General features: G+C 38.1%; 1 non-coding gene and 2 pseudogenes across 1 annotated transcript; 2 read left to right on the top strand and 1 right to left on the bottom strand.

Moving 5' to 3' along the window:
- Positions 1–4,907: 4,907 nt before the first annotated feature.
- LOC131945954 (uncharacterized) lies at positions 4,908–5,035 on the top strand (annotated as a pseudogene).
- Positions 5,036–14,690: 9,655 nt separating this feature from the next.
- Positions 14,691–14,818, bottom strand: LOC131946011 (uncharacterized; annotated as a pseudogene).
- Positions 14,819–21,894: 7,076 nt separating this feature from the next.
- On the top strand, positions 21,895–21,967 carry Trnar-ucu (transfer RNA arginine (anticodon UCU)). Its single transcript has one exon. It is a non-coding gene; the product is annotated as a tRNA-Arg (tRNA).
- The last annotated feature ends 1,547 nt before the right edge of the window (positions 21,968–23,514 follow it).

The following is a 23,514-nucleotide window of genomic DNA, read 5'->3' as shown; positions in this document are numbered from 1 at the left end:
TAATAATGTTAGTTCTATATATGTATTACCCCGCTAAAATGCAAACATTTGAAATGTACAACTCTAAGAGAAAAGATTCTCACAAATTATTTTCGAATAATGCTGTACTTATTTTTCTGTTTTCAAGTATGTTTGTCACCTTGAACTTAATATGTGAACACTTGTAAGGAATTTGTTTACCTCTATACGAAAACTCCACAGCAACCCTTTACCCCCCCCCCCCCCCCCCCCCACCCCAGGCACGTGACTCGAACACACCAAACCTACCCACCCCAGCTTAGCTGTTGAAATTAAAAGTTCTTGTTTACTGACGCAAACTACAGTTCAAAACACCCCCCTCCCCACTACTTTCTCCCCTTTTTGCCGGATTGTCACCTTCAGCAGCAGGTATAAGCATATTCAAACTTTTTTATGAGAACCTTTGTAATGATTTTTTTTTACCTAAAAAGTAACTTCCTTTGTTACCCCACAACCCAGCACTGACCCCCTTCCAAAATCGTTTTATACCCAACTGGACAACTGTTTTTACCAACATTTTTCTGCCCTAACCTCCTTAGCGCCCAGCTATGTTATGGTACTAAATAATGTTTTGTCCATATAAGTTTTACCGTATTAAAATGCAAACATTTGAGATGTGCATTACAAAGAGAAAAGAATTGCATGTATGAACCAATTTTAATTACCATTTGTGAACACCTGTAAGGAATCTGTTGACCCCTATACGAAATCACCACAGCAACCCCCCCCCCCCCCATGCACGTGACTCGAACACACCAAACCTACCCGCCCCAGCTCAGCTGCTGACATAAAAAGCTTTGTTTACTGACGCAGACTATAGTTCATAAACTCCCCCCCCCCCCCCCAACCACCATTCTTCTCATTTCTTTTTTCTGAACTGGTTGGTTTACTTACAACAACAGGTATGAACATTTTTGAACTCACGAGAACATTGGTAATAAATTTAAAAGAAACGTCCACTGTAACTCCACACCCCAGCACGCGATGAGAACACACCACCCTACGTGCCCCTGCTCAGCTGCTGACATTAAAAGTTTTGTTTACTTATGCAGGCAATAGATCATGACCCCCCCCCCCCCTTCTATCCACCCATCCCATATGGAAAATCACGCCTAACGCACCCACCCCTCTTCAAATCTCTACCACGCTAGACAACGGTCCCCACGACAATTATTCTTTCCTCACCTCTGTAGTATGGAGAAAAAGTGGCAGAGAACTGGACTGCTAACCCGTAAGTCCCAAGCTAAATCTGGATCAAATAAGATTAACGACCCCGAGTCCATCTAACTACATACACCAGAGCTTTATATATGTACTACCTTAATGAAATGAAATGACATTTTTTTTTTTTTTTTTTTTTTTATCCACACATATGATTTATTTATTTATTTACTAAAAGAAAAGTTAAAGAAGTCACTGTAAATAAATTGTATCTTTTTTTTTCGCTTCTTGTATATAACTAAAAAACGCAAATCAGCGTACTTTAAAAATGTTGTATTTCCACCTTCTTCCTGTATATAAATAACACAAGTACTTATTCATTCAAATTTATGTAAACAATGTCACTATAACTATGTTGTATTTTGTTTTATGGAAAATAAAATTATTAAAAAAAAAAGTCTGCGTATTTAAAAGTATGAGACTTGGCTTGCCCTAAAAACACACAGACACCCTCTCCACGTCTTGTCAGACACATCTACCCCCTCCCTCCCTCTCCCGCCTGTCCTCTTCACCCTCAGACATGATAACCCCACATTCCTTTAACTGTTCCAATGACCCCACCACCCACCCCAACATCAATTTCGAATATCTATTCATTTACTTATTTAAAGTTCTAAATCTTGTTTCTTTCCCCTCATCTTTCACACAGCAACCTTTTGAAAACTCAATACATAATTAAACACTCTTTCAACTAGTCAACTTTATTTGTTTCCCTACATAGAAAATGCTTCACTGTCCCATTGACCCTCTCTGAAAAATTTCCTTTCCTCTCCCCACCCAGACTTCTGACACTTTCATTTGACCTTCACCCCTTTTACTGTCATCCTTTGCAATTCTTTTATAATCCTACTAGGCATGCTACCCAGCTTCGCTTAGGCTTTCGAAAACATTGAGAATTTGAATGCTTAATTAATTCGCCCGAAGGTCGGTCTACGACCTCAAGAGTTATGAAGAGGTTCCTCCGTGGACATCTTTTTTCGATTTATAGCTCATATAAGGCGCCGGTCAGTCGAGGTCAGTTTTGACCCCCTCATCATAGACTTTTCGGCCAACCGGCCCCCGTGTTCTGCGTTTCGACAATTCCATGCTTGCCACTGCTGAAGTGCCGACCCTTTCGAATATTGTTAAATGGGGAATGTTATTTTATTTAGAATACATCACTCTACCGAAGTGTTTTAGTTATTAGTATCCTACGGTGGAGCCAAGTACTGGACTGTGGGGAACAATAAACTTGACCACAGACTGAACAGTATTAATGTCGTAATGTCTTCGGTTAAAGAAGTGTTAAAGATTTGTGTTCTATGATATGTGTTCAGCTAATTGTGGCAATTTTTGGATTGTAACTAAAACATCAGTAAATGTGATACGTATAGTAAAACTAATCATATTATTAAAGCAAAACTGTTTTTTTCAAATTGTGTATCATATATTTGATGCTACACTATATTGTCTTAACATGCGTATATTTTCGTTAATACCAAAAAGTATAAAAATAATAAATACATAAAAACGTTTATAATTATAAGCTGTTATAAATGCACTAAAAAGAAGAAAATAATACACTTTTTATTTAATATAATATAAATAATTTATTATAATACTTATTATTATAGCGGCCCCGCTTTTATTTATAGTGATATAAATAGTAGTGCATTAATATAATTTTTTTTATTTTTAAAGTTACCGCAGATTTATTATATATTTAAAAATTATTTTATATTTAATACAAATTCTATTATTTTCTTCTTTTAGTGCATTTATAAAAGCCTGTAATTATAAACGTTTTTATGTATTTATTATTAGAATTATGTCTTAAAAAGTGTACTCTTACTTTTATAATTTAGCGCATGTAAAAGCTCGTTAACATTTAGGGTATTAGACATGCTTTTTCCTAACTATTTAGTCTTAGATAAAGAAATAAATAAAGCACCGTTATACAAATGACGCAATCCGTCACATTGTCACACGATTCGGATGTCGATTAAACCCCACCCAGAAGGACTCCCCCACCCCTCACTAATCCAAACACCCCCACTCAACTTACCCACAGTAAACCCAATCACACGTAGATTTATTTTTACGAGCTGACCCGCGACGTAGTAAACGCCGCCATCTTGTTGTTTTATTTTCTGCTTATAAGCAATTCATAATTTGTTAATTTAACACTACCTCTCCCGCCCAGTGAAAGCTGTAGTTTACAGGCACAGAAAAAATCAATCAGAAATTGTTACTTCCCCTTCGTTTTGAATTGTATTATACTAAACGAGCCGACCGGCGATGTATCATACGCCGCTATTTAGTTGTTGTTTTTTTTTACTTTTCAGTAATTCATAATTTGTGAATTCGACAGTACCAATGCTGCCACTGTAAATATTTGCTTTAAAATACTAAAAAATACCTCCCCCCCCCCCCACCGTGAAAGCAGCCTCCTCTTAGTAACCTCCTCTAAGTTATAATTAGTTTCAAACTAAATTATCTGCCCCTAATAGCCGTCACCAAACCCGGCTCTACGATTGTAAAATGTAAACATTTAGCGTGAACCACAGCTCACCAGACCATGTGAGGGTGGTGGGGGTGGTAGCGATAGAGAGAAAGAGAGGGGACTGCAAGGCATGCTTGTAGCTTGTTTTCTAACTTTCTCCAGAAGAGAATTATCTATATAGATTATCTGCCCCTAATAGCCGTCACTAACCCGGCTCTACTATTGTAAACATTCGGGGTTAACCACAGCTCACCTGACAGTTTGGATAGGAGGGTGGTGACTAAGCTGCTGGGTGTTTTCTATGGTCTCCATGTAAATAATTATATGTGTATAGATACACACAAACACTCATAATTTTCTTATGCCTACACTACAACACCACATTGACATAATCATTTTACCACACTAAATTTTCCCACACTAAATTCTCCCACACTAAATTCTCCCACACTAAATTCTCCCACTGTAAAATCTCCCACACTAAATTATCCTCCATTAAATGCTCTCACACTAAATTATCCCCCACTAATTTCTCCCACAATAAATTCTCCAAAACTAAAAATCTCCCAAATCTAAACTCGATACCAAAATAGTCTCCACCAAAATCACCCAAACATTCATTACCCCATACTAGATTCGATCACACACTTCCCCCACCCCAAACCCCCCCCCCCACCCAACGTGAAACTAAACATTGACACAGAATATCAGTGTTAGTCCCGAGAGTGCACCAAAGTGTAACACATTTCAAAGCGGTTTGCTGTCGTCTTCTGTTTCTGTCAAAATATCTCGCGCGTAGAACTTTTTTTTTGTCAAGGGAAATAACAAACAATATTTTTTTTTAATGGGAGGTAATTATAAAATTTAACGATAACAAGAAATGAAAAAAAGTATTAATATATATTGAAACAAAAAAAGTAAACAAACTTTAAAATTAATTATAAAAAATTTAATCACAAGAAAAATATTTAAAAAATTTGGTGATAAATAACAAAATGTTTATTACAACTCCTAATAATTGTTAGATGTTAATCCTATAATTAGTAAACACCAGTATCAACCAGCTATAATGTTAATACCAAGAAGATTAGATAAGCAGGTGGCATAACTTTCGCAACCGCGTGTACTTATATCTGAGTATTTACTTCAGTGGCGGTAGCATAGACCAGGGGTCGGCAACCTGCGGCTCGCTTCTCGGCCTTTTGGCTAAGATCAAAGTGTAGTATCTGTTATGGATCTACACGGATCTTAGCCATTTGGTTGGTCAGCCCTTTTTAGGGCTGGCTACCGGGGTCGAGAGGCGGTCAAACCTACTACTCTAACTCACGCAAATCTCGCCAACGACCGCTGTGGGGTTGCTCCCACACATCCCTCGAACGCACACGCTCTCGAGATGAGTCACCCAGTACTTGTATTGGGTGGCTTCAAATGTACGAGTGGCTAACCTTTCAATCTTTTATTTTTCAGCCTGACGACACCCATCTAGGAGAAATCTTAGGTGGGAGGTCTGTCTATCGCCAACAAATCGAACTCATCTACTACGTCAAACGCAACTACCTCGCTCAAGAAATCGAACTCATCTACTACGTCAAACGTATCTACCTCGCTCCCAACAAACTCACTAACACTCTGACGACACCCACCTAGGAGAAATCTTAGGTGGGAAGCTTCCGTCAAAACACTAGCAAATCAACTAACCATCTCTCAAAATCATCTACTCAAAATAAACACTCGCCAACAGCTCTACCTCGCCCACCTCATCACTTCACCAAGCTCAAAACCATCGACTCAGCAACATCAGCAAACTTCACTCTTCAACGTCACCTCGCCCAACTCAATTACTCGACTACGTCACAACGTTACTCCTCCTCAATCCACAATACTTCAAAACAACTCACCTCGAAAGATCTCTCAACACAAGAACCCACCCAACTCATCTCTCCAAGCTTCAATTCATCGAACAACTCTACCACCATGCGCATCATACCTCATCTCAACGCAAGAACACTACCTCAACCACCCTCTCCAAGTTCTACACCATTCGACCAACCCACCATCAACGACAAGACACCAAACTCACTCTCACCAAGTACAACTACCAACAAAGAATAAACCACTATCAAACCAAGAGCGTATCAAGCACAAGAAGAAAGGCCAAAAAACAGAGAAGCGATCATGTTTGTACTGTCCTGTACTTTATGTCATAGCAAACCGGAAACAAAATCAAGAAAGAAACAAATGGAACCAAGAAATCGGAACAAAGAAACATGGAACAAAGAAATCAGAAGGAATATTAAGACATTGTAAATCTTTTTAATGTTATACTATGTATCACATTGTAATTTTTTAACATGCAACCTATCCACTTGTGGAAGGAACAATATTAAACGCCAAACGGCACAAAAAAAAAAAAAAAATATTTACTTCTCGGCATTGGCTAGATCAAAGTGTAGTATCTGTTATGGATTTACACGGATCTTAGCCATTTGGTTGGTCAGCCCTTTTTAGGGCTGGCTGCCGGGGTCGAGAGGCGGTCAAATCTACTACTCTAACTCACGCAAATCTCGCCAACGACCGCTGTGGGGTTGCTCCCACACATCCCTCGAAGTGCACATGCCCTCGAGATGAGTCACCCAGTACCTGTATTGGGTGGCTTCAAATGTACGAGTGGCTAATCTTCAATTTTCTATTTTTTCAGCCTGACGACACCCATCTAGGAGAAATCTTAGGTGGGAGGTCCGTCACAATCGCCAACAAATCGAACTCAGCTACTACGTCAAACGCAACTCAACAATTCGAACTCACCTACTACGTCACACGCAACTACCTCGATTAACAAATCGAACTCACCTAATACGTCAAGCGCATCTACCTCGCATCCAACAAACTCACTACCACTCTGACGACACCCACCTAGGAGAAATCTTAGGTGGGAGGCTTACGTCAAACACAAGCAAATCAACTAACTGCCTCTCAAAGACCAACTAATCAACTTACCTAACACTCGACACAGCGCTCATCTCGCTACCCTCTCCAAGCTCCACTCCATCGAACAATACTACCATCAAGACAACACACAAAACTCGTCGCCTCACCAACACATCGATCAACGCCTCAACCACGGAACATCCCTCACTAACACTCCCAAAGCACAACTACCAACCAAGAAGAAACCACTAACCAACCAAGATTGTATCACGTGCAAGAACAAAGGACGATAAGCGATCATGTTTTGTTTGTCATGTACTTTATGTTATTTCAAAGGAAACCAAGAAACCGGAAGTCAAGTAAATCAAGGAAACAAGAAAATATAGAAAGAAACCAGAAGTGAATCAAGAAACACAAGGAAAATAACACAAGCAAGAATTAAATTATTTTAAATATGTATAATATTCCATGTATGTATATAACCATGCAACCTTCTCTTACTGCCTCCCTGCGCGAACAGGGTAGACAGTAAGTAAGGAATTTTATTAAACAGAAGAAAAAAAAAAAAAAAAAAAATTACTGACAAAAAAAAAAGTATTTACCGAAGTCTTAATTAATATGTTAGCGCAGGGTCGGCAACCTGCGGCTCCCCTGATGTCATGGTGCGGCTCTCCAGGTCCATGCACAATGATTAATAATTATTTAGTTTCATTTTCAAAATTCATAAGTACTGTAAAGAAAAACAACTTTAAATAGGATTAAAAAACTTATCAGAGAACAGTGAGAATAGGTGAGGTAGAAAGTATACGGACAGCCGCTTGGACACCAGACCCAGCCCCACAGCCACCGTAAGAAGCACCATGGCGACTATTCCATGTTTGCCACTGCCCAAGGGCCGCCTTTTTCGTTTGTCGTTACATGGGGAATGTTATTTTATTCAGAAAGCATTCCTCTACCTGTCAGTATGAATTAATTTGACCTGAGTGACGAAGTATGTTAGTTATTAGTTTCCTACGGTTGAGCTATAAGGTACTGGACTCTGGGTTCGCGTGGGGTGAAAGATAAGCCTTGTGAGAACCGAAAGACAGAAGCGACCGATACAGTAATCAAACCGGTATCCAAACCTGTTAGTCGGAGTTTGCCGTGCTGAGGCCTGCCTGGCTATGAAAGATACCTACTGAACCAGTGGAGTCCGTAAAGAAAGAAAAAAAAAGTTATTGGCTTCTAAAGTGCATTGGGATAGCCCTATAGTTATATTATTTGATTTCTAATTTTATCATAGCAGTTCTAGCTAAAACAGTTTTTGTGCGAATTTTTTTTTTCTTTTTAAATGAAATAATAAGTTCATAGTTAGTGCTATTCATTTCAAATCAAAGTCAATTGTATTTACCTAATCCTTATTAAATACCAAAATATTGGAAAAAAAAAATATGTTAGTGGCTCTTTAAAAACTGATAATTTGTATTTTTTTTTTTTTAGTTTGCATGGATTTCATCCCATTCTGTACAATAAACATAGTAAATACCAAAGAAATATGAATAACCAGTAGAGTAGTCACACACACAAAATGTGTTGTTTTACACAGATTACATTTACATTAGTACATAATACTTTTATTTGCAATTAAAACAAGTACATCAACATCAAATTTTTTAACATAATTTTGAACACCAAATGAAAACGAAAGGTTTTGCAAATGTACATAATGAATATTTACATGATGTCATGTATTTGATTATAAAAAAATTGCAAAGGATGACAGTAAAAGGGGTGAAGGTCAAATGAAAGTGTCAGAAGTCTGGGTGGGGAGAGGAAAGGAAATTTTTCAGAGAGGGTCAATGGGACAGTGAAGCATTTTCTATGTAGGGAAACAACTTAAGTTGACTAGTTGAAAGGGTGTTGTAGTGGTCGCATTGAGTTTTCAAAAGGTTGCAGTGTGAAAGATGAGGGGAAAGAGACAATATTTAGAACTTTAAATAAGTTTTGGATATTGATGTTGCGGTGGGTGGTGGGGTCGTTGGAACAGTTAAAGGGATTGTGGGGTTATCATGTCTGGGGGTAAAGTGGATAGAGGGGGAGAGAGTAGATTTTTTATTTATTTTTATTTTTATTAATTCAATTGTTTTAAACATTTAAATCAGTAATAATATATTTGATAGATTTTACACAGCATCAAAGTTTTTTTTTTTTTTTTTTTTTTTTTTTTGCTCAACTTTTTTTTTTTTAACTTTTATTTGCAATTTAAAACAAGTGCAACAACATCAGCATATTTTACATTTTTCTAAATGTTCTTAAAAAAAACATATCAAGATGAATTTACAAATGTATACACCTTTTTTACTAAATTTTATCATCTAATGAAACCATTTTGTCCGGATGGGCGTATTAATAATAAGTATGTACATGGTTATCATGGTTTGTTTTATATATGTTGTTATACACAATTTTAAGGGATAATCAGTAAAAGGGGTTAAAGTAAAATGATAGTGTTGGAATCCGGATGAGGAGGGATTGACAAAACTTGTTTAAGTGGTGAGTACAGCGTGTCATATTTGAAGAGTTGTCGTTCTCTCTGTTTATGTTCTGTCGTCTGCATATATGTAAGAAATGGATCTGTCTGGGTTGAGGATGTAGAATATTTGATTGTGGCAGGGGTCGTTGTCGGGGTGCTGGTCGTTGAGGTGTTTTTCTATGTCGTATTTGGTGTATAGACTTGTTAGGCAGTATCCACACTGGAAGACAGCGGTGTCTGGGTGTTTTAGTACGTGGTGCTTTATTGCTCCTCTGCTTTTGATCAGATTGTTGCAATGCGGGCATTTACTCGTATCAGGATGGGAAGTTTTTGTATGTGTTTTACACTCGCTGGCAGTACTGAAACTGTGAAAGCAATAACCGCAGCTCTTGTCTTTTCCAGGAGTTAAAGGTTTGGGAATTTGAATTGGTTCAGTGGTAGTTTCTTGTTGCGGCTGGGTTTCTAAGGTGTTTGTCAGGCGATCGAAGATTTGATTCGCGAGTTTTTTTGTTAATTTTCCTTGTTCTGTGGGGCTGATTTCATTTTTTCTTTTCATTGACGTGGTGTTATCTATTTCTGAATCTGGGCTTTGTGTTTCTCCAGTGTTTTGGATTCTTGTTGATGTAGTTGGTGACTTCGGGTAAGCCGTATTTGGGATCGCTTTTTGGTTCGACAGGTTAGGGGTTACCAATGTTTGCTGCGGTGTGGGTGGTGCTCTAGGTGGTTCTGTTAAAATTGTCTGTGAGGATGGTTGTTGAGTTGGTTCCTGTATTGTTGACAGGTGAACATTGGGTGTTGACTCTGGTTTTGATGATTGGCAGTGGTTGGTCCAGTGTCTGTCCGAGCCGCACACCTGACAGGCTTGGCGTCTTCCTGGCAGTGCGATGAGGATATTACGTGTTGTGTCTTTGTATGTAATTTGGATGTAGTGTGGGATGTGTTGTGGATTGTCGTTCTGGATGGTGAATCTGCGATTGTTTGTGTGCGGGATTGTGGTTATTGTAGGTGTAGATTTGCTGACTGTTTGCAGTGCCTTAATCAGTGTTTCGTTGCTCAGGGCTGGCGGGACCCATCTAAGGGTTCCGATGATTTTGTCGTTGTGGTATCTGTCGAATTTCAAAGTGTATGGGCCGTGTGTTTTGGTGGTGCCGTCCAGACCCGCTACATCAAACTCGTTGGACGAGAAGTACCAGGTATCCCCTCGTCCATAGTTGAGCAGCAGGATCTGGTGTGGGCTAATGATATTGCGCAAGAGGTGACCAGGGATGTTCTGGTGGTTGGTTGATTTGATGGTGACTTGAATTACTGTAGGCGAGTCGAAGAGCTCAGGAGCTATTTCATCAGACTGGTCGATGGTGATTGTTGTCTTGATATCTGAAAAGGATTGGGCCCAAGTTTTCATTAAGCCACCCGAACCGTAGTCCGGGTGGCTCCTCTCCGGATCTCTCGACCTAGAGGGAACAAAAATGGGCGCAACCCCATTGTTGACTTTCGTGATAGTTGCATAGTCCATTTCTAGTGCATGGAGATGAGGACTCGGTGCATTTGCTCAACGTCCCGGCAAGACCAACTTTAGAAATGATCCCTAAAAGTAGATTTTTTTTTTTTACATACAGCCTTTTAATTTTTAAAGCAACCTATTTATTTTTAATTAAAAACAAACAATTTAATAAATAAGTTAGCAAGATATTAATTTCAATACTAGTATTGTCTAACTAATGATAATGTAAAAAGAAATTGTTGCAATCGCAACAGTAATTTGTGCTCTGGAATTTAAAATTAGTCTTTATTTTGAAAAGTCATACATTAGTACTAGTAAAATAATTATAATTAATTGCTTCATGAATAAAATATGATGTACAGCAAACTCATGACCATAATTTTTTATTTACATTAAAATGTGTTGTACCATAAAAACAACATCGAAAGTTAGGCGCTATCTGTAGGTAATGAACTTCTATATACAAAAATGTAACTATGTAAACAAGTTTAAGAAATATTTATTTGAAGACCAACATAATTAAAATAAAGTTTACCAATCTAAAGTAGGAATATTTTTCTTAGGTACTGTTAACACCATAGTAATACGAAAAGACATTAAAGTAAACAACAGGCTCTGTTACTTCATTTACAATGCTGATTTTAGACTAAAAATCGAATTAATTAAAAATTAAATATTAGTTGTCAACTGGTGTCTTCATATTTGTTTCTTGAATGCATGGAAATAATATCTATTGGTTAGCTTCTTGGCTATGGTGTCTGTTAAAAACTAGTTTACTGACGTAGTTTGTATAACATTATTATGGGCTTATCCAAATTTTCTAGCTTAGCCCTCAAAGTATTTATTGTAGGATTTATAGTGCAGCAAGAACCTTCACATATCAAGTTAACTAAAACACATGCATTTTATTTGATGATGAGTACAATATAGCTTGTACATTGATAAAAAGTCATTGGAAGAACTGGGCATTAAAGTACCGTAAGGCAGACAAATATTGCTAATCCTTACTAAAAGTATATAAAAGTAAAAGAAATGTGTAACCACATTTACGTAAGTCCAATTAAAGTTGTGTAGCTACAACTCACATTGGAAGCCATTAAATTTTTACCAGAAATCTAACTCATAACATTTTCAGTAAGCTATAACATGCCTTTTGCTCGACTTCTTGATGCCTAGGTACATATAAAACATACATTTCATTAAAAATGTGATAACTGTATGATCATATTCTTAAGATGACAAGTCTTAAATGAGTTGTGAATAAAGTTAAAGTTTGAAACCTATTTTTAAGTTTATAAAAGCGCCATATTTTTAGTTATAATTTAACTCATTAGAAAAATGAATATTAAAAATATGTTGACAAATAATCAATATGCTTATATCCTTTGCTTTTAGTTAGCAAATATTGAATTGTTCAACACATTTGCGTGTTTAAAAATGTTAGATAAATGTATTTACTGCTTTAAAAAACCTATAAAATTGCTAAACATGAAACATTTACACAAACTTGAATAAAACTTGATTGATTTATTAGGAATTGCTGAAAAATAACAAAACAAACATCACAAAATCTCCATATTTTTCAGTAATTTAGGCCTATATTGAAGTAAAGAAGATAGTGGAAGTTGGATAATGTTATCAGTTGATGTAATTACAAAGTATTATGTAATAAAATAGGTTTAAAGGGCAGATTCGGACAGAAAATATTTAAAACCATCTTACAAAAAAAGGTTTATCTATTTAGAAATAATAACTGATTCTGGGGAAAATTTAGTTTTGACTTTTTCTCCTTCACATTTTCCTTTTAATTACATCACTTGTTTACATCATGATCAGGTTGTTAAAAGGTGAGTAAAGTAGATTTTTCAACCTTTCTTCCTTTAATTTTTTTGAACTGCTTCAGTTTTTATAAATATCTACTTTACATAAAATATAATATATATCTATTCAAGACAACTAATGCATGTCCGAAGAAAATAAATCATAAAAACATATTAAACTACTATTGAATTAGAGAGAAGTATATTAAAAATAATAGCGTTCTAGTTGTTATACATTTTACGTATGCTCTTCAAGGTTGTATTGTTCATTTATTGTAAATGATAACCCTTACAACTCTGATCTACTATTTTCTGCCTATTTTATTATCAGTTCAGTCCTGTCAAAAAATTACTTTGATATGCACATAAATGTTGGGTTAAAAATGTGCATTTAGGTGTTTTATTGTGGTCTGCATCTACGGTCCATGTCAAAAACAGTTCCCTTTTCAATCTTGATGGTCAATGGGGCCAGTAAAGTTGAGTTCACGAGTTTCTTTGTCCTCAGAATATAAAGGGATATTGGGGTCAGAACTTTGTGCAACTACCTTTACTTTCCCCAACATGAGTTAGGCACTCATCAGAGCTGGGTGGACAGTCCATGTCAGATACATCTAAATAGGCAATATACAATAAAAAACTCTTTTTCAAATAAAAATTCTGTGCATTACTGCTATTAAAGTCAAATACTTTGGTTTATGTTATTAAATTGTACCTCTATTTTAAGGAAATGCATATGACTGGACCCTTAGGGAAGGAAAATGGAAAAGTATGTGGCCAGGGTTGTAAGGGTTAATATGTTGCATTTTTCTTCTAAGCAGTGGACAAGTACATTTAACTCTTGAAGCCTGTAATTATTTTCACGTTTTCCCTGATTTTTTTTCCACTCAACTTTTTTCAGTACCCCTGCAGCTAAACAACTCATAACTTTTTTACCCGCTGATTTAAAACCCACATATTACTAATATACATTAATTATAATTGAATACCCTCCACACCGATATAAATTTTAAGTAACTTATCTATTTATTAAAGAAAGCTAATTACTTAGTGTTAAAAGAAGAAAAAATAAAGGGTTAATTTTTTTGGGCAAAAAAACACCGCTCCTGTCTGGAAAATTAATGATAAAAATTACTTTTTATGAGTTCTTATTAATTGAAAACGAAAGTATGTCCATTTTTCTACAAATATCATGGATTGGATTAGTCTTAGTATAAATACTTTAATTTTAGTTTTTTTTTTTTTTTTTACCGTTTGGCGTTTAATAGACTTCCTCACTTGCTGTCTACCCCACGAATGGGGAGGCAGCAAGAGTAGGTTACATGAGCATATACATACATGAAATATTATAAATATTTAAACAATTTAATCCTTGCTTGTTGTATTTTCCATATTTTCCTGTTTCCTTGATTCACTTGTTTTCACTTCCGGTTTCTTGGTTTCTTTTAAAATAACATAGAGTACATGACAAAACATGATCGCTTATCGTCCTTTGGCCTTGCTTCTTGCGAGTGATACAATCTTTGTTGGGTAGTGGTTGATTCTTAGTTGGTAGTTGTATTTGGAGAGAGCGAGTTTGGTGTCTTGTCGTTGATGGTAGAGTTGATCGAGTGGTGTAGAACTTGGAGAGGGTGGTTGAGGTAGTGTCCTTGCGTTGAAGTTGGTTTTTCCTAGGTTGGTTGAGAGATCGTTCGAAGTGAGTTGCTTTGAAGTATTGTTCATTGTGGTTTTGATGAAGAGTGAAGTTGTGACGTAGTCGAGTAATTGAGTTGGGCGAAATGACGTTGAAGAGTGAAGTTTTGCTGATGTTGCTGAGTCGAGGGTTTTGAGCTTGGTGAAGTAGTTGAAGTGGGCGAAATGATTGACGATTGTTTATTTTAGGTACGTTGAGTAGTTGGTCTTTGAGAGATGGTTAGTTGATTTGCTAGTATTTGACGGAAGCCTCCCACCTGGGTGGGTGTCGTCAGAGTGGTAGTGAGTTTGTTGGGAGAGAGGTAGTTGTGTTTGACGTAGTAGATGAGTTCGAATCTAAGATTTCTCCTAGATGGGTGTCGTCAGGCTGAAAAATAGAAGATTGAAAATTAGCCACTCGTACATTTGAAACCACCCAATACAAGTACTGGGAGACTCATCTCGAGAGCGTGTGCGTTCGAGGGATGTGTGGGAGCAACCCCACAGCGGTCGTTGGCGAGATTTGCGTGAGTTAGAGTAGTAGGTTTGACCGCCTCTCGACCCCGGTAGCCAGCCCTAAAAAGGGCTGACCAACCAAATGGCTAAGATCCGTGTAGATCCATAACAGATACTACACTTTGATCTTAGCCAAAAGGCCGAGAAGCGATAATAATAATAGTAGATTTGATAAGATCAGACGTATCAGAATGGGTGAGTAACTATTATAAAATAGCTCTTCTTGCTATAAATATTATATCTGGTTGGTACTAGTGACTATTGATTATTGGATTAACAACTAACAATTACTAGGAGTTGTAATTAACATTTTGTTATTAATCACCAAATGTTTTAAATTCTTTTTTTGTGTGAGTTAATTTTTTATAATTAATACTAACGTTTGTTTACTTGTTTTAATTTCAATATATATTAATATTTTTTTCTTTTTTTTTTATCTTTTAATTTTATAATTACCTCCCATCAAAAAAAATATTGTTTATTTTTTCCCCTGACAAAAAAGTTCCATGCGCGAGATATTTTGACACAATCAAAAGACGAGAGCAAACCGCTGTTAACTGTGTTACACCTTGGTGGAGACTATTTTTTGTATCGTGTTTAGATTTGGGAGATTTTTAGTGTGGGGTGATTTAGTGTGAGAGCATTTAGTGTGGGAGAATTTAGTGTGGGAGAATTTAGTGTGCGAGAATCTAGTGTGGGAGAATTTAGTGTTGGAGAATTAAATTAGTGCTGGAGAATTTAGTGTGGGAGAATTTAGTGTGGGAGAATTTAGTGTGGGAGAATTTAGTGTGGGAGAAATGATTGTGTTGTGTTGTAGTGTAGACAAGGGAAATGATTTGAGTGTGTGTGTATATATATAAATAAATCTACGGTGGGTGTGATGGGGTTTACTTTGGACTTTGGGTAAGTTGAGTGGGGGTGTTTGGATTAGTAGGGGGTGGGGGAGTTGTCCTTCTGGGTATCGTTTAATCGACCTCCGGATCATGTGACAATCTGACGGATTGCGTCATATGTGTAATGGTGCTTTATTTATTTCTTTATCTAAGACTAAATAGCAGGGAAAAAGCATGTCTTATACCCTATATATTAACGAGCTTTCACAAGCGCTAAATTACAAAAGTAAGAGTACACTTTTTAAGCTATAATACTAAACACAAAGCTTTCTACTGCTAGTCCGAATGTCTCGAGTTCCGGGCTCAGTTCTGTTGGGCTCCGTGAGTTCACCCAGCTCTCGGCATCAAAAGAGCCGCATGCGGCTCGCGAGCCTCAGGTTGCCAACCCCTGACCTAGTACGATAATAATGCTGTTATCATAACAACTGACTTAAGTTTGAACCAGTAAAGTTATTTTGGAAGTTTTAAATGACAACACTATGATTAAATCAACGTTTTCGTGTTATTAAAAATGTATAAAATTTCACAAGATCACAGAGCTCAAAATTCCTAAAAAAAGTATTTTATATATTTTTAAAAAATTACCAGAGAAAATCTTTTAAATAATATATGACATTCAAAATTCTGTAAGCTATGTACATGCTATATATACATATTGAACTAAAACGGGTGTAATTTATCTAATCATATACAAGTTACACATATAAATAACATAGAATAAATAGGTTTTACAATAATCGAACTTTGTAAACAATGTCACGTGGTCATACTAAAGTCGCGTGCTGGACTCTCCGTTAGCTTGTCTGTCTGACGTGGCACCAGTGTCTGTCTTCTCGGTAGAGTCTGTCTGGAACCGCTTGCAGAAGAAGACTTTCTACATGGCGCGATCATAGGGTTCTAAAGACCGTAGCGGCTGGGGTAGGAACATCCAGTCTTGGAGCTTTCTGGGCAGGCTCTGGGGACGTTTAGCCTGCAGGCATTTGATGACGCCGATGATGATGAAGAGAAGGCAGACGGGCCCGAGGACGCCGAGGAGGACGTACCAGCCTGGGATGGAGAGAGCGAAGACTAGGGCGGGGAAGAGGAAGAACATGAGGAGGATGTAGACGATGGCGAACCAGCGGTACTCGGCCGTGCAGTTGCCTAGAAATTTGGCAAGCGGGATGGGGAAGCGGAGGTAGGGGATGGGGTAGAACAGGAGGATGCCGGTGATGTTGAAGAAGAGGTGGCAGAAGGCTGCTTGTAACGCGTTTCTCAGGCCGTCCGTGTTGGCTAAGGCTGAGAGATTCGCGGGGTCGTGGTGCCGATGTTTGACCCCAGGGTCACAGGGTACATCCAGTCGAGTTCGATGACCCCGATGCCGACGAGCGGGGTGAGGGTGGAGGTGAAGATGGAGGAGCTCTGGACGATGATGGTCAACCCGGCGCCGATGATGATGGCGAGGTATCCGGTGAGGTAGCCCAGCGGTCCGGGAAAGTCCGCGTTGATGAATTTTTTGATGATGAGAGCGATGGGGCCTTGGAGAAGGGAGTGCAGCAGTTTGACAATGTCGACCAGACACAGGCAGAGAATTGTAAGGGAGATAACCAGCATGATTGCTCCAATGGCTTTGTCGTTTAACGTAGAGTACATTCCCTTGAATAAAAACTCACCTAAGGGTTAAAATAAAATTAACCATAAATTACAAACAACAGATTTGCATTAAAGTATTTAATTATAGTTAACTGTGTCAAAAATTGTTTAATTATATCATTTATATTCATATAATGAAAACAAAATTTTTGTGAAATTTAGAAAATTAAAAATATGTATAAAACAATGATCAACTGTTGTATTATGCTCTATTTCTATTACCCAACCACGGTGCTAATGCTATTTTTTAATGTTAATTTCATATAGATAAATACCCAACATTACGATAACCCTAGCAAACTGCGGTTCTAATGACATCCTTTAATGTTCATTTCATGAATATATAATTACTTAACCTCCAGCACGACATGAGCACAGACTCAAATTTGTAATTATTAAAAGCCAGTTAAATTTGCCATGGAATTCATGTCAGGATAATACTGCGGTTTTTTTTTAAATTCTTTTACATTGAACTTATGGAAGGATGAATTAGGGGGAGGGGGGATTAAACGATCCAGTCAGTTGGTGAATGATCTCATCGATTATATTGATTTTACCTGTTTGTTCGAATTGAAACTTTCAAAGTAACAGTGGTTGTTTCAGACCTTTTTCTCGAGGTGGGGGGGGGGGGGTGGCATATAAAGATCCGGAGAGGGGAGGGGGGACTATTATCATAAACAAGTATATATTCAGAATATTCTCCATTTAAAAATTTCTATTTTGTCTGAGGGGTTGGGGCTAAGTGTGGGTTCTTTGACTTCTCCACCCACTTCACACAGGAAATGCCTGAAAGAAACTCTGCCCTTATATCGCTGAAACTAACTCCGCCCATGCCTCGCTGAGCCTTTCCACCTCCCTCATGTGACACTGAGGCTGGCGGGCAGTGCTCTCTCTAGTGGGGAAAGGTGGCCTGCAACGTGTATTTTGTGTGAGCAGCTTTCTCAAAGTCTTATAATACAACATGACTGCTTGTTCAAAAACTACTGCGTGGCTGATCTTAAAAAGTCTACTGCGTGGCTGATCTTAAAAAAATCTACTGCGTAACTGATTTTTAAAAAATTACTGCGTGGCTCATCTTAAAAAATCTACTGCGTGGCTGATCTTATAAAATCTACTGCGTGGTTGAATAAAAATAATGACTGCGTTGCTGATCTTAAAAGAAACTACTGCGTCTCGTTTAAAAAACAAGTTAATTAAAAAGTCTAGTGACAATTTTAGCGCAATTTCCTTATGTTATCTAAAAATAGCTCTGTCGTAGCGTAAATCAAGAGCAGGGTTAGTAAAACCATTGGTTAGTTATTAAAACGTTTTTTATTAAATAAACCTAACTACTAACTAAACTAAGCACCTTGAAATCAAGAGCAGGGTTATTAAAACCATTGGTTAGTTGAACTTGATTATCAACATGATAATCATTAAGATGATAGATCTCTACTTCCGGCATGTATATACAACCACACCACACGCGTCATCACGTTCAATAGATGCGTCATCGCGTTCCATGGCTGCGCCATCACGTTCAGTAGGCGCGCAAGTTAATTAAAAAAGTCTAGTGACATTTATGCGCAATTTCCTTATGTTATCTAAAAATAGCTCTGACGTATAATGATGGGGTGCGTTCAAGCTAGAAGAGCGATCGGTTTGTAGGTGTTTATGTAATTTTAAAATTTGTGACCGAACGAGAGGATATTTTTGAAAACTTTCTTCGGCAATATTGTTCTAAATTATGGCAGGAATCGATTGGTACATGTTTCAAGTCGCTAAGTGGTCTGGTTGCCGAGATAGGGGCCAAAAACTGCATTTTTTCGAGGTTTTTTGGCTTTTACGGGAAATACATGAAAGAAACCCGGAATTGTTATGGCCTATGCTCATTCTCGTAACTTGCTTAACATAATTGCTTTTGGAACTAGTCATCGATATTGCTTCGTTGAGGAGGAGATACGACTTAAAGCACACATTCATCCATTCATTCATTCATCCATCCATCCATTCCCAGAAATGACGAGTTAATAAACGCAATTCTCCAGAATGGAAATTGCGCTAAAAAACTACTGCGTGGCTGATTTAAAAAAAAAACAACTACTGCGTGGCTGATTTTAAAAAATCTACTGCGTGGCTGATCTTATAAAATCTAATGCGTGGTTGAATAAAAATAATGACTGCGTTGCTGATCTTAAAAGAAACTACTGCGTGACTCATTTAAAAAAAAACTACTGCGTGGCTGATTTTAAAAAAAAACTACTGCGTGGCTGCTTTTAAAAAATTACTGCGTGGCTGATATTAAAAAAATCTACTGCGTGGCTGATTTAAAAAAAAAAAAAAATCTACTGCGTGGCTGATTTAAAAAAAAAAAAAAAAAAACTACTGCGTGGCTGCTTTTAAAAATTGCTGCGTGGCTGATCTTTAAAAAAAAATACTGCGTGGTTGATTAAAAAAACTACTGCGTGGCTGATCTTAAAAATAAAAAAATAAAAAGTGGCTGATTAAAAAACAACAACAACAAATGCGTAGTCGCGTAACCCCGCATCATAAAGACAACATAGCAGTCGGGCCCTGCTCTCAGTACTCACATTCCTTGAAGCACGTCATCTTCTCCACGTCCCTCGTGTACAGCGTGCACGAGAAGTCCTCACCCACAAGCTCGTCCATGACGCTGAAGTTGCTCACGGCGCAGCTGGAGAGGGAGAAGTTGTGGGAGCTGGAGCTGAAACAGCTGCTGACGCCGGAGCAGTCCAGGGTCTGGTTGAGGTCTGGTGGATATGGTGGAGTGGATAGGTGGATATAGATGTGGATATGTACAATCAATATGATGGAGTGGATAGGTCTAGGAACATATAGGCGGGTGGGTATGGATGACTTGATATGTAGATGTAGATACGTAAATATGGACAGTAAATATAGAAGAGTGAATGGGTTGGTGAATAAATGGGTGGGTGGATATGGATGTGTGGATAGGTGGATATAGAGACGTGGATATGGACAGTCAATATGGATGAGTGGATAGGCCTGGGATGTTATGAGTTTGTGGGTATGTATAAGTAGATGGAAATAAATGAATATGGGCCTTGACGAGGATGGTAACCTACCCTTAACCTAACTCAGATAACCTTGACCCCGAGGCTTACCTATCTTTAACCTACTTCAGATGGCCTTGAGCCGGATACTTATCCATACAAAATCAGACGACCTTGACCCCGATGTTAACCTATAAAATAACTTTCCTTAGATGACATTGACCACCTGGCTTACCCACTCTACATCAGACGACCTTGAACCCGAGGCTTACATATTTTTAACCTACCTCCGACGACCTTGACCCCAAAGCTTACCCGCCCTACCTCAGATTACCTTGACCCCGAGTCGTGTCCATCCAACATCAGACGACCTTTTACCCCGAGGCTTACCTATCTTTATCCTACCTCAGACGGCCTTGACCCCGAGGCTTACCCACCCTACATCGGATAACCTTGACCCCTAGACTCACCTATCCTCGACTTACAACAGTCGACCTCTGACCTCGTGCCCTGGAAAGTGTCACAGTCGACCTGTGTGACGAACCTCTGGATGCTCCATGTCTTGTTACTCCAGGGCGTGCTCGTGCAGTCCTCGTGCCATGTCTGGTTCCGGCCCACGCATGCACTAAGCTGCGGACGGAAGTGTAAACTTTGGTCACGTGCGCTGTTTACAATATATGTACGCAACGGTTCATGGGGCAAGAGAAGTAGAGTTCACAAGTTTCTGTGACCTCGGCATACGAAGGGATAGTGTGGTAAGCCGTATGCCTGGCCGATTTTTTTCCCTAAAGTAAATTGGGTTCCCATCTGAACTGGGTGGGTTCCGAGACGTTCTACTTTCTTGAACCCGGATTCGAACTCAAGACTTTCGGGTCAGCAGTCTAGCGCTCATTGTTATGCCGTAAAATCGAGTAAAATTTCCCTTTTCAAACCTAACGGTCCAAGCGGCAAGTCAATTAAAGTTTATCTTCTTCTGTTACTCAAGGAATTGAACCCGGGTTTGAACTCAAGATTTTCCTTTTAGCAGTCGTATGCTCTACCACGCCGTCATATGAAGTCGTGACGTCCATACAACAATCTCTAACGTTAACGCGTGCGCTAATCATTTAGCTTACGAACAAAATTTAACCGAAACAATTGAACCACCAAGGTCAAACATTAGTTTCAACCATTAACCTAATCTCAACCATCAACCTCTTTCGAATTTGGGTTCAAGACAATAATATGTACTTGTCCACCCAGTTCTGAAGGGTACGTAACTCATGTTAGGGAAATAAAGGCAGCTTGACATAGTGCTGACCACACTATCTCTTCATATGCTGAGGTCTCTGAAGCAGATGAACTCTACTTCATCTGCCCCCATGTGTCTTGGGCACAAACAGGAAAAGATGATGATGATGAATAACCTCCTTCTGATCGTACCTCCTGACAGAAGCCAGTCTTCTGCGCATGCGTGTAGTTGGCTGCAGTCTTGAAGACCTTCGACTTTTTGGCCTCACAGCACTGTGCAGGTGTCTTCTTGTCACAGCACACCTTCATGATGGCGCGGTCGTAGTCGAAGTCAGGATCCGTGCCGTCTGCAATCTTGTTGATGGCGTTCTTGTCGATCTAATAGTGGGGTGGAGCGCATTAGCACTGTTAAATTACGGAACTTAAAACATAAGATAACACTTTACAGACTGCTAACTTGTCCCCGTAGCGCAGGGGATAGCGCGCTGGACTTCTAATCCAGAGGTCGCGGGTTCGAATCCCGCCGGGGATGAATTTTTTTATGTTGTGTAGGGGACGAGTTAGTTTGTCGCACACGTTTAAAGGTTAATGGATGGGGGGGGGGGGGGGGGGCTCTACAGTTGTCTTTTGTCCCATGAACAGCCATCTTTATTTATCTCACGTAATAAAAACCGACTTTTCTTTAAGTTGTCTCCCACAAACAATTTTTTTTCATTAAAATGGTTTCCCTTGTAATTATCTAAATACAAACAACGAATTATAAAATGGTCGCCATATAAATAGTCACCCTTAAAAAGAGTAGGCCTACATTAAAATTGTTTCAACTAATATTTCCTTCTTACAATAAAAGAGTCAAGCTTTGCTATTGTTATTGTGAGGGCAGGGCATGGAAGCTTCTTCAGTGTATCTACAGTGTACCTTTGGTTCATGTACAGGGATCTACAGTACATCTACAATACATGTACAGTACAACTATAGTACATCTACTGCTCATCTATAGTATGTACAGTATATCTACAGCACATCTATAGTACATCTATAGTACATCTACAGTACATCTACAGGACATCTATAGTACATCTACAGGACATCTATAGTACATCTACAGTACATCTACAGTACATCTACAGGACATCTACAGGACATCTACAGTACATCTACAGGACATCTACAGGACATCTACAGGACATCTACAGTACATCTACAGGACATCTATAGTACATCTACAGGACATCTACAGGACATCTACAGGACATCTACAGTACATCTACAGGACATCTACAGGACATCTACAGGACATCTACAGTACATCTACAGGACATCTACAGTACATCTGACCTGTGGGTCAGTTTTAGAATTTGGTCTCACATTTTTTTTGTAGGTAAAAATATAGGGTAGGTTTTATAATTTCATACCAAAAAAATTTCAACTTAATTAAAGAAAATAATGGAAATATTATCAGGAAACAGTATTTGTTTTTTTTTTTTTTTGTTTAAAGGGAATAAATTAAATTTGAGAAAGATTAATTAGAACATAGATAAATGTTCTTTTTTTTTAAATAACAACTTTATAAAAAAGGTAACCCGGAAATACTGGTTTAATGTGGGATTATAATTTTTTGACAGTTTTAAAATATAACAGGAAAGTAATAAAATAAAGAATGAATAATATAGGGAAGAAATTTGTATTACTTTAAAAATATAATATATATAGTTCAATTCTGTTTTTTTCTGTGTTTTTTTTCTTTTACATAATTGAATTAATACATATACAAAATAAATAGATAGTTGTAAAGACCATTTTTAACAGGTCCCTTTTTTTTAGGAGAGGTACATTTGCAGGTGTGTGTGTGGGGGGGGGGGGTGTATTTACGAGAGTCAAAGAAAATATGACTAAATTTTTTCCTCTTGGTCGCTGCTTTTCTCTTCCTTGTCGTAACTGATTCTTATTTTCTTCTCTGGTGTGATGCTGAAGTAAGCTGAGTAGTAATTGGTACCATCCCCCCGTTTCAGAGTGTATTTCCTCGCAGTGACTGTCCGAAGCATCCTCTGAAAGGAAAAATGTTTCACAGATGGTGCA

Source organism: Physella acuta, unplaced genomic scaffold, assembly GCF_028476545.2.
Source record: "Physella acuta isolate Inbredline_101_S28 unplaced genomic scaffold, ASM2847654v3 ptg000050l, whole genome shotgun sequence".
Taxonomy (NCBI): Eukaryota; Metazoa; Mollusca; class Gastropoda; family Physidae; genus Physella; species Physella acuta.
Note: the sequence above shows the minus strand (reverse complement) of the source record. Positions and strands in the feature narration are given on the sequence as shown.